Here is a 12,603-nt window from a genome sequence, read left to right on the forward strand (position 1 = left end):
AGAAGATCACATTATAGGGAACAACAACAAAACCATCATTACACATGATGAGTGGCTTTGCAGTAAAAAAGTTCTTTCAAAAATACTCTCATGGAGTGATTGGTCAGCTATTCTCTATTTCTACCACCTATGGTCCATCTCAACCACCTCCACAAATTTCCTGTATGCTTGATCAGTTTCATGATGTATTCTCTGAGCCAAATTCCTTTCCACCACAGAGAGATCTGGACCATAAAATCCCTTTACAGCCCAGTTCAGTGCCTGTCAACTTGAGACCCTATAAATGTCCTTATATTCAAAAGTCTATGGTGGAGAAACTGGTACAAGACATGCTACTTTCTGGAATTATTCAACCTAGTAACAGCCCATTTTCCTCTCCAATTCTACTTGTTAAGAAGAAAGACAACTCTTGGAGGTTCTGTGTTTATTATAGAAAGCGGAACAACATTACTATCAAGGACAAATTTCCAATTCCAGTGATTGATGAACTCTTGGATGAATTACATGGCTCCAAATTCTTCACGAAGAGTGATCTGAAGTCTGGATATCACCAGATAAGAGTGTACCATTCTGATATACACAAAACTGCATTCAGAACCTATCATGGTCATTTTGAGTTCAAGGTGACGATTTGGCCTTACAAATGCTCCAGCAACATTTCAAGCACTCATGAATAAGGTTTTTCAACCTCATCTTAGAAAGTTTATTCTGGTATTCTTTGATGACATACTTATCTACAGTCCTTCCTTGGAGGATCATGTTCTGCATTTGCAAACTACTTTACAAATCCCCAGAGAGAATCAGTTATTTGCAAACTTCTCCAAGTGTTGTTTTGGGCAGTCTGAACTGGAATATTTGGGACATATTGTCACTGCCAATGGGGTTAAATCTGATCCTGCTAAAATCTCAGCAATGTTGGATTGGCCTATACCTACCACTATTAAAGCTTTAAGAGGATTTTTGGGTCTCACTAGTTATTACAGGAAGTTTGTTAAGGATTATGGACTTCTTTGTATACCATTGACTGATTTACTTAAAAAAGGATTATTTTCAATGGTCTCATGTTGCCACTGCTGCCTTCATTCAGCTCAAGAGTTCCATGACAACTACATCTGTGATTGCATTGCCTGACTTTTACAAAGCAATTTGTGTTGGAAATAGATGCTTATGATGTGGGAATTGGTGTTGTCCTCATGCAAGATAACAGAGCCATTGCTTTTTACAGCAAACCACTGGGACCAAGGGTTGCTGCTATGTCTACTTATGAGAAGGAGTTGCTATCCATTGTTCAAGATGTCACTATATGAAAGCATTACTTACAATGTACCAAATTCATTATAAAGACAGATCATCAAAGCATTCACTATTTTTTGGAACAAAATATTTCCACTGTTTTGCAACAAAAATGGCTTATGAAGCTCTTGAGTTATGACTATGAAATTGTGTACAAGAAGGGCTCTGATAATAAAGTAGCAGATGCTCTTTCTAGAAGACCTCATGCAAGTGCTTCCTGTCACTTTACCTCTATTTCAAGTCCAGCTTGGACTCAAGACATTATTGACAGTTATGCTGATGACTCCACAGTTCAGAGTTTAATTGCTCGACTTACTATCACTCTCATCTCTAATCTTAAGTACACTTACTTCAATGACATTTTAAGATACAAGGGAAAACTCTACATTGGCAGTTCAGCCACTACTAGAACCAAGATTTTGGAATCCATCCACTCTTCAGCAGTAGGGGGACATTCTAGAATGCAAGCCACTTATATTAGAGCCAAATCTTACTTATTCTGTCCTGCAATGAAGAAGGATATCCTAATATTTGTCTCCACTTGTGATGTTTGCCAAAGGCACAGAGGAGAGCATACTTTTCCTGCTGGCTTACTTCAGCCATTGCCCATTCCAGACCATGCATGAAAACAAATCTCAATGAACTTTATTGAAGGATTGCCAATGAGTGAAAGAAAGTCAGTCATTCTGGTTGTGGTGGACACACTCACTAAGTACAACCACTTTATTGGATTGCACCATCCTTACACAGCTGCCTCTGTTGCTAGAGAATTTATCTCTCATGTGTTCATGCTTCATGGGCTACCTGCTTCCATAGTTTCTGACAGAGACAAAATTTTCACAAGTCATTTTTGGCAAGACTTATTCAAGGCTTTGGGTACTCAACTGAATTTAAGTACAAGATACCATCCACTTTGATGGCCAAACTGAAAGGGTAAATTCTTGCCTTGAAAGCTATCTGAGATATATGTGTAGTCATCAACAAAAGAAATGGCATTTGTGGCTTTCTTTGGATGAGTGGTGGTACAATACCAACTACCATATTATCTTGAAAATGAGTCCCTTCCAAGCACTCTATGGATATCTGCCTCCACACTTAGCTTTTTCTTCTTCTGCCACAACATCTGTTACTGATATTTTGAAGGAAACTTTACACAAATCACAAGAGAGAATGAAGTTCTTTGATGACAAGACCAGAACTGATAGAGTGTTTGAAGTGGGTGAAAAACTTTATCTCAAGTTGCAACCTTATAGACAAACTTCTGTAGCCTTAAGAAGAAATCTCAAACTAGCAGCAAAATACTATGGCCCTTTCACTATTATCCAGAAGATTGGTGCAGCTGGTTACAAACTTCAATTACCAGCGGAGGCCAGGATTCATCTAGGTTTCCATGTATCCCATCTAAAGAAACACATTGGCACCATCCACAATCCTTCTCATTCTCTACCTGCTGGATACTGATGGCTCCATCTTGGTCATTCCTGCAGCTGTCTTGGACACTAGAACCATTTTTCGCAATGGCATTACTATTCCTCAATTACTCATCAGGTGGACTAATGCTTCTGCGGAGGATGCTACCTGGGAAGATGCAGCTCATATTGCCCACCATTTTCCTAAATTCAATCCCTGAGGACAAGGATTCTCTGATGGAGGGGGCATTGTCATATGCATTTCCATATGCTAGTTACCATTACTCTGAAGGGCTGCCCTTATCCATTACTGCGGGTGTATACATCTCTTGTCGGTCGTGAATGAGTGGTTAGTAGAGAGCCAGCGTTAGTGTGCCACCTGTCGGTACCCGATTGGGTGATTAGTTTAGGGATTTATCTTTCTTCCTTGTTACATTAAAGCTGTAGGAAAAACTTGTTTTGAGGTAGAAAATGATTTATTGATGTGTTCTTGGCTGCTACGGCAGAGTTACTTATTTTTCCGATCTAATTCCATTTAAATTCAGTGACGTTTAATCCTAATTCGTACTAAGAATAGTACAAAACTCTTGGGTATTTTTGTGGAAGACAGATTTATTCAATCACATAGACTTTTCTGTGTGAGACAGATTTGTTTATCAAGTCTTCGACTTTGGGTCGTAGCAACTCTTAGTTTTGGGTGAGATCAACTAAGGGAATCAACTGTACCTTGAATCAGTGTAAGATTGATTAGGGTTCAACTACATTCCAGCCGAAGTTAATTGGTAGTAGGCTAGTGTCTGTAGCGGCTTAATATAGTATGGTGTTCAATCTGGACTAGGTCCCGAGGTTTTCCTGCATTTGCGGTTTTCTCGTTAACAAAATTCTGGTGTCTATGTTATTTCTTTTCTGCATTATATTTTGTTATATAATTGAAATATCACAGGTTGTGCGTTAAGATCAATCAATTAGAATATCCAACCTTTGGTTGTTGATTTACATTGATTGACACTTGAACATTGGTCTTTGGTACCGTTCAAGTAATTACTCTTATATTCAATCGGGCTTGCAGATTTCTATTTGCTGATTGCGGATTGAATTAAGAGTTAGAGATATTAAACTCTTTGATATACTTTATTCTAGATTAAGTCTGACTGTCTAGTTGATTCTTTAGAAAGTGTATTGGAGTAAGTCTTCTCAGATTGCCAAACGAATTGTTGGATGTGGTTGTTAGACCCTCGCATTTTCAAATACCAATAAGCCTAGCGATTTCCCTTTCGATTCACGAAACAAGTTCATGAATTTACTTCCTTTAAACGAATGCAAACATTGTTTCCTATGATGCATTCAAACGATTATGTCGATGTCTTATATGCGAAGTTCAAAAGATAAGCGTTATACTTCGTATTGTATTCCTTAATACAACGTCTAACTAGAGTGTAATCATTCATGCTTCGCAGTTATGTTTTCAATATGCACGACTTGAAAAATACGTTAGGGAAAGAAACAGTTCAAGTCAAATATCACTAACCTCAAGTGGAAGGATGATGTTGTTGTTGTAGCTCCTTACTTCTTCACTTCTTCAAGTATTCGTAATACTTGTAATGTCTCATATCCTAATACTTTCAAGCTAACCTATACGAAGTTGACTCTAGTACATAATCAAGCGACTTTTTAAATGAGTTTTGGTTCACTAAAATATGACAACCAAACTAGACATACCAACGCTTGGTGGGTTCAACCGAGCTATGCTCTAACAATTTCCACCTTTGTCAATTTTAGTGACAAAACTCTTACATCATACGGATAAACAAATTACAAGAATTCATTACACATACACTTGGTTCCCGAATTCAACAGCATAATAACATGTATACATTCAATCCATAAATGTCGTTGTTGACATTATAATAACAAAGCTAATACTCCCCCTAAAGTTAAGATAGGTAGATTTTATCAATCCGCACGTCTTTGTTATTCCTTTGTAGTCCATATAACTACAAGTATCAATATGATATGCTACTCCCCCTTAGTCTATGCTTTACTCTTTCGTTAGATAAACGTTTAAGCACCAATGTCCTTTACCTTAGTGATACCAATCAATATAATCAAGACCAGTATCACTTGTTTACTCCATATATTTCTGCCCTTTTTTGTCACAAAATGACAAAGGTACGAGCAAATAAAGGACAAACCGAGAGGATCTTACAAATCTCACAAGAAATGCAACCTATAGAGTTAAGCATGAGGGTTCCACCCACTATTTTTGATAACCAATATCAAAATCGAAACTACAAAGTAATTTTGATTTTATATGTTACCAAGGAAACAATTGCCCGAAACAATTTTCCCTAATAGTTTAGCAAACCAAAAATCGACTAAGCATCTTAGTTCCTTTGCTAAACTGATTGTACAAATACAATCGCTTGTTCGATAAGACCAAAATAAAGATAACTCTATTTTTCTCATCAGGTTCTAATTATCCATATAACTTAGACCTTTCATTTTTAAACAAGACAAGTACTAGGTTAGTTAACTAGCGCTTCTTGTTAAGACATTCGATTAGACTTGAATAATCGAAACCTCCACTTTGATAAGTCTAACTAAGATCAGAATTAACTTAGTTTCCCTTATTCAGAATCGAATTGGACTAAACAATTCATCCCAAAAACCTTTTCTTTCGTTAAGCCATAAACAATTCATACAAATCAAGTGAATCAACTTTGCATAATTATTTACCTCAACCGGAAGCAATTGAAACAACATAGACATTAAAGCACCACAATTGCACCGAAATTTTGTAAGCCTAAACGATTGATACCAAAAAATAAAACAAGATAACAATAGTTTTTCTTAACCAGAAACAATTGAATCACACACACATCCATACAAATAATGGAATAAAACATCAATTGTACCAAAATTTTGTTAAGAAAAAGCAATAAATATACGCAATAAACTCAGGCTTTTCTTAAACAGGAAAACGATTAACTAACAAAGTCGTTACCTCAAATTTAGCATCCTCTTCTCCAATATGTTTGCATCTTCTTCCAGGGTGAATTGATATTGAAATTATTAGAGCACTGCTCGGTCGAACTCGCATGCGTTGCTATCTCAAGCATGTTTGTCAATACTGGTGATCAAAAGTATAAGTCTTGATTTCTAGTCTACTATAGCTAAGGTCTCGGACTAGGATAGAAAGTGTAGTTGAGCTCAAGAACTCCATGGAGATTATCATACAAGACGAAGAACTACTCAAGGAACTGGTGGAACTTCATCGACTAAAAGGTATGTGGAGACTTGAACTTATCTATCACTCAAAAGTCTATCTACTCTATCTCCTATCTTGAGACAAAAGTCGTTTTGCTATATAGACTTTGATTATACACATTTTCTATTTCGAGCCGAGTTTATCTCGCTTATCTATTTCTCTAAATATGTGTTGGTAAGCTTTTGCCTTGGCCAACTTCATCTTTACCTAGTGACGAAAGTCATGTTATGTTTCAATCCCTTTGAAAATGGCTTTGACGAAAAATGGTTTGTGAATAACAACTATATAACGTCCTCTAAGAATGTTTCAATGATTGAAATTAGAGTTTAGATTATATAACCAATGTTGGATATAAGCATTGTGTGGCAACACATATATGTATAAGTCCTTATTTCTTGAACCAAAGTATGCGTACTTTGTTGGTCAGGAAAACCGGAACAAGAGCTGTGAACTCAGTCCGCGAACTGGCGGAGGTTCTCATCCCGAGAATATCTGTTGGAGTTTGTAAACTCCTTCCGGGAACTTAAGTCCGCGAACTAAGTCCGCGTACTTGAGTTGGTTATATCTAAAGACGATTATTTGTGAACTTATATTTATATTAACTAAGGAATGCAAATTGCAAACCGTGGCTATAAAGTTCATGAATCGATTCGAGTGAATCAAATCGTTTTTGCTTCGATTGTGTCTTGTATAGTTATATAAGATTTATACAATTTAACAACTCTCTAACTAGTTCATTTGAGTCATTTGAACTAGTTATGGTGAAGAAGAATATGGTTGATATGAAAGTGCTCAAATGGCTAACCATATCGTTAAAAACTGTTGAACCAACAAATGTACATGTTTGGGTACGGTTACACCAACCTAAAATTGTGCATTTCATTTGTGTGTACCAAGATAAGTTTTCGATACAACGGTTGAAAGATATTAGCTTGAATCTAATCAAGTTTTCATCTAACGATGAATATTGAATGCTTTGTTACTAAGCTAACATTGATTGCAAACCCTGATTTGAAAGACTATATAAGGGAGAACTTTAGCAACTGGGAAACCTAATCCCCACACCTTATGTGTGATACTAGTTGTATAAGCTAGAGTCGATTCTCATTTAACCTTAGGTTTCTTCTCGAGACCCTGTAGGTTAACGACTTGAAGACTTCATTGGGATTGTGAAGCCAGACCGATACTACTTTCTTGTAGTTGTGTGATATGATCTTGTTGATTCTATCGTGTTGAGTACAATCGTAACAGTTGGCTTGGGATTGTTATCTCCTATAGGCAAGATATAAAAGTAGTCACAAACATCTTCATCTCATCGTTTGTGATTCCACAATATCTTCTTTCGCCGCGTCGATTAAGATTATTGTGAGGTGATTGATAATACTAGGATGTTCTTCGGGAATATAAGTCCGAGTTATCAATTGGTTCCTGTTCACCTTGATTTATCAAAAGACGGAACAAAACTTGTAGGTATTTCTGTGGGAGATAGATTTATCTATTATCGTAGAATTTTCTGTGTGATAAAGATTTGATTATTAAAGTCTTCGACTTTTGGTCGTAGCAACTCTTAGTTGTGGGTGAGATCAGCTAAGGGATTCAAGTGCGTAGTATCCTGCTGGGATTAGAGACGTAGGGAGCACAAATGTACCTTGGATCAGTGTGAGATTGATCGGGGTTCAACTATAGTCCAGACCGAAGTTAGTTTATAGTAGGCTAGTGTCTGTGGGGGATTAATACAGTGTGTGTTCAATCTGGACTAGGTCTCGGGGTTTTTCTGCATTTGCGGTTTCCTCGTTAACAAAATTCTGGTGTCTGTGTTATTTCTTTTCCGTATTATATTTTGTTTTATAATTAAAATATCGCAGATTGTGCGTTAGTTCAATCAATTAGAATATCCGACCTCTGGTCGTTGATTTACATTGAGTGACACTTGGATATTGGTCTTTGGTACCATCCAAGTTATCTCTCTTATATTTAATCAGACTCGCAGATTTCTATTTACTTGAGTAAGGATTAAATCGAGAGATCGAGATATTATAACTCTTTGATATACTTTATTAAGATTGATTCTAGTTGATTCTCTTGAAGGTATATTGGAGCTAGTCCATACAGATTGCTAATCGAAATATTGGGTGTGCTTGTTGTACCCCCGCTTTTTCAGAAATATCATTATGTTGTCATCCTTATGCAAAACAAAAGAATAACAACAACCAACCGTTACCAGAGAAAGGTTGAAAACCGGTTTTTAACTATTGCAAGCAAAAGTTGAAAACCCCGAAACACATATGTTTTTATGCTAAACCAAACGATTCAACATATTGTGACTTTTTCACATATTGTTTCAATCAGAACCCTTCATGATCCTTTGATAAAGCCTACCAACATGGGCTAGAACTTAATCCTGCTAAACCAAAAAGTCACCCAAGCCATAAGGGTTCACAACATATGAGATTGAATATTAAGGTCAGAAAACCGAAATCAAACATCCCATAAACATGCATAGCAATAAGATAAAACATTCAAGCACAGGCTATGTAATCATAAACTATCACAAGAAAATAAAAGAAATTATAAACCAAATAATTTTATTTATTAAATGATAGTTTTATTCATAATAGACCTAATACAATCATTGAAAGAAATCAAAAATTGATGTCTATTTTTTTTAACACGAGTTTAAACTTATTCATCCTTGTTATCCTATGTTTCCATGATTTCATCAAGGTTATCTTCAAACATTTCAAGATTGGTGGAGTGAAAACTAATCATTTGAAGATCACGAAAGTCTCTATAAGATGCCCATCAAACAACATGAAAACTAATTTTCTTTCGAGCAACAGAGGATAATTCCTTCAGAAGTTCTTTTCTTCATATCAGTTCAAGAACTCCTTCACATAAGATTGTAGCCCTTACTTCACTAAGAGAGGGCATGATCTGATATGAGCACAAATTAGAACAAATTTCAAATCTTCCTTTATTAGAGGAATCCAAAACACTTTCCACTTCCCGGATACAATATTCTCCCACAAATTCGTTGTATGACCTTTTATTCTCAGTGAAAAGTATTATATGAATTTTTTCTAGTTAATAGATAATGAAATCTACAGGAGTATATCAAATCAGATATATCATTCTTTAGATCTTTGATTGTTGAAAACCATGAAGAATTCGAATGAGAAGTGGGTTCTTATAAGATTTTAACCACTTATAAAAAGAAACCTTTATGTATAAAGATTTTCGGTAATCTTTCTCAAAAGGAAATAACTGGAATTACCCATTTTAAACAAATTTCTATAACACAGGAGTGCTTGGGTACAGAAAAATTTGTTCTTATGCAACAATGCATCATTTTTTACTGTTCTTCCTCTTCCATCTCTTGAGATATGATATGTCATCATAATCTAAGAATGGTTCAGAGACTGATCCTTTTAAAGGACGAGAGACAAATCTTGCTCGTTTAAAATCATTTTTCTTATGCCCTTTTTTAAATGATTTTGGTATATACTGGGTAGACCATGAATTAGCATAATAGTCCTTTACTTTGTTTGTTAAGAGGCGAGGATCAAAGTTTATTTTTCCCAATTCCTTTGAAACAAATCGAAGGGCATTTTACATTTTACGAATCTTTCACATCTTCTGAACATGATTTTTACTACCACAAGAATAACAACATTTGATATTATGAGAGTTGTAATGTTTGTAGTTACCTGTTTGTGCAAGGTTGTTGAAAGTTCCTTTATCTTTATTTACTCTTCTTAGCTTCGATCCTTTTTCTTCTTCATCACTTTTTTTCTTCTGGAATGATTGATCATCAACTGTTTTTTTTTTCCCTACAAGATTCTTTACAGTTGCGTTGAGCATTTTCTTTTGGAGAATCATTTGTTTGAGTACACACAGATTTAACAAACTTAGTTTCATTATTAGGAACTACAATATTATTTCCTTCATATCCTAAACCGCGTGTGTCTCCATGGCTTCTTCCTGACTCCAATAAAGAAGATAAGTTGTTTGAATTCGCATTCATTTTTCTCATTATAAAGATTTCCTATTTTAATGAATTATTTTCATCAAGAGTAGAGTTAAGAGTTTCCTCTAAACAATTTATGTTGAAAATAAGACCTTTTTCTTTTTCTTTGAAGTACTCTTGTTGGGAGTTCAATTTTACTTTAGAGTCATCAAGCTCCTTTTCCAGAAGACAGATTTTTTCTTGAGATGTTTCCAGATCTTTTTCACAAGTTTCTACATGATGACATTCAATATTCATCCTTTTTTCGTACTCCCAAACTTGTTGTATGAATTCTTCTTATAATAATTTATGCTCTTTATAGAGATTTTCAAACTTTAATGTTAAATCTCGTTCTCTTTCAAGTGTTGAAAGAAGTTCATTAGAGAAGAAAAGAAATTGTTTACTCAATTCCTTTAGTTCAGAAGTTTTCACACTTGATCTTTCATTAGAGATCTCAAGAATAGAACTCAAAAATGTCTCGTTAGAGATCTCATCAATTGAGCAATCTGAGATTGAAGGACAATCTCCTTTTGAGCACATATCTTGTGATACGTTAATTAAGCCTTTCTTTAGTTTTCGCTCTCGCTTGGCTTTGCTTTGGCCCGTACATTATAGGTTGAATCGCACCAAACACAGATTGTTAGATCTTTTCGTGTTTGCCTGCTCTGATACCAATTGAAAAGACGAGGGTACCCAAATATACCTCAATCTAAAAAATTTCCACCTATAAGTCTTTTCTCCTAAAGTGATTATGGACTGAGTCGAGCCAATACAACTAATAGGTTCACACATTGTGAAATCATCTATGGATACGAGATCGAGAAAATACAACAACGAACTATGTTTACTTAATAAATGGTTCAGACTTAACCAAACACAATAGGATTACTATCAAGTAAATAGGAATTAACGTTTGTGTATTTTACTTCTAATTATAATAAAAACAATTATAATTGCGGAAATAGAAAAGTAAAAGACACAACAAGATTTTGTTAACGAGGAAACCGCAAATGCAGAAAAACCCCGGGACCTTGTCCAGAATTGAATACTCTCAGGATTAAGCCGCTATACAAAATCAAACCAACTTCGTATAGTTGAGACCAAGAAACTAAACCTATAGTTCACCTAGTTCCTTCTGTATTCCCACGCCTCCAACTTGTAAATCAAAGTTCAACAACCGTTAGTCAATCAAATCAATCGAAAACTAATAATAAACCGCAATTATATAGTTTCCCACCAATGGTACTAATAGAGATTCTCAATCCCAAAGAAGTCTTTAAACCGATCGTCCGTAAGAGATTTCTCCTAATTAGGTTACTTTCCTCTTCAAATAGGCGGCTCCACCAGTAACAACAGTACTAGGTAGTTTTGCTGGCTCTGAGGATTAGTTTGCTCGAAATGCAAACTTTGATATTTATAGACCAAGGAAGTTTGGACACCAAGGAATTTCCAAAACCGAAAATATTCTCAAGATATGCAATATATTCCAAATTCGGTTTCCATAATTCCTGGAAATGCTTTGTCCAAACATTGGCCAAAAATCTCTTAGAAAATCGCCAACTAGTAAATTCACATTACTAATCTCATTTTCCAAAAATAAAATTAAAAACCTTAATTAAAATATTCTCAACTTATTTCGATCCGGGATTTTTTCCTTTAGCTATTAAGGAATATCTTTGAACAATAAAAGATAAGCGTTACTGCACATGTTCAAAGTATGTCGACATCTTAACTTTGTAAGTCCTCTTTCATACTTACAATCTTGAAACCGATTTTCCACACTTACAAACAAGTTTAGAATTGGTTCATCTGACTTTCAAGAACTATGTGACTGATTAAGAACACTCAATCACCAAACATGGGTTTCACGGTTCTACCAAAACAAGTTTCGGTTCTACCTCCATGTGAGTACTGGATTTAGTCACACTAGATTTCCAAAAATTCGGTTGACTAGGTACTAGGATCGGTTCCCACATATATATGGTATCTACCTTGTATTTGTTGCACATGTCCGTAGGATCGGTTCCCAATATCTAAAAATGTGTTGCACATGTTCATAGGATCGGTTCCCAATATCTAGAAACTTGCTGCAACCCATACAAGGATGGATTCCCCTTTGTTATTGGTTGCACCTCTTACTAGGATTGGTTTCTCTTTGCCTAGAGTTGGTCATACCAATTACAACAAATCGATCATACCATCTCAGGTGATTACTTAAGATCAGTTTCACTAATAAAAGGCATACCAATACAAAAGTCGGGACTTGTGAATAGTTTTACCAAGAACATAAACAAGTCATGAGCGGTTATACTAATCACACATATTGGTAGTTCAAAAGATATGCAATGAATAACAATACCAATAATCCTAGAGATTTCCCTTTCGATTCACGAAACAAGTTCATGAATTTACTTCCTTTAGACGAATGTAAAACATTGTTTCCTAGGATGAAATCTTCACCTCATACCCATACATAATCACAATAGCATTCAAACGATTATGTCTGTGTCTTATATACGAAGTTCAAAAGATAAGTGTTATACTTCGTATTGTATTCCTTAATACTACGTCTAACTAGAGTGTAATCATTCATGCTTCGCAGTTATATTTTCAATATGCACGACTTG

This window comes from Papaver somniferum, chromosome 2 (assembly GCF_003573695.1).
Source record: "Papaver somniferum cultivar HN1 chromosome 2, ASM357369v1, whole genome shotgun sequence".
NCBI lineage: Eukaryota > Viridiplantae > Streptophyta > Magnoliopsida > Ranunculales > Papaveraceae > Papaver > Papaver somniferum.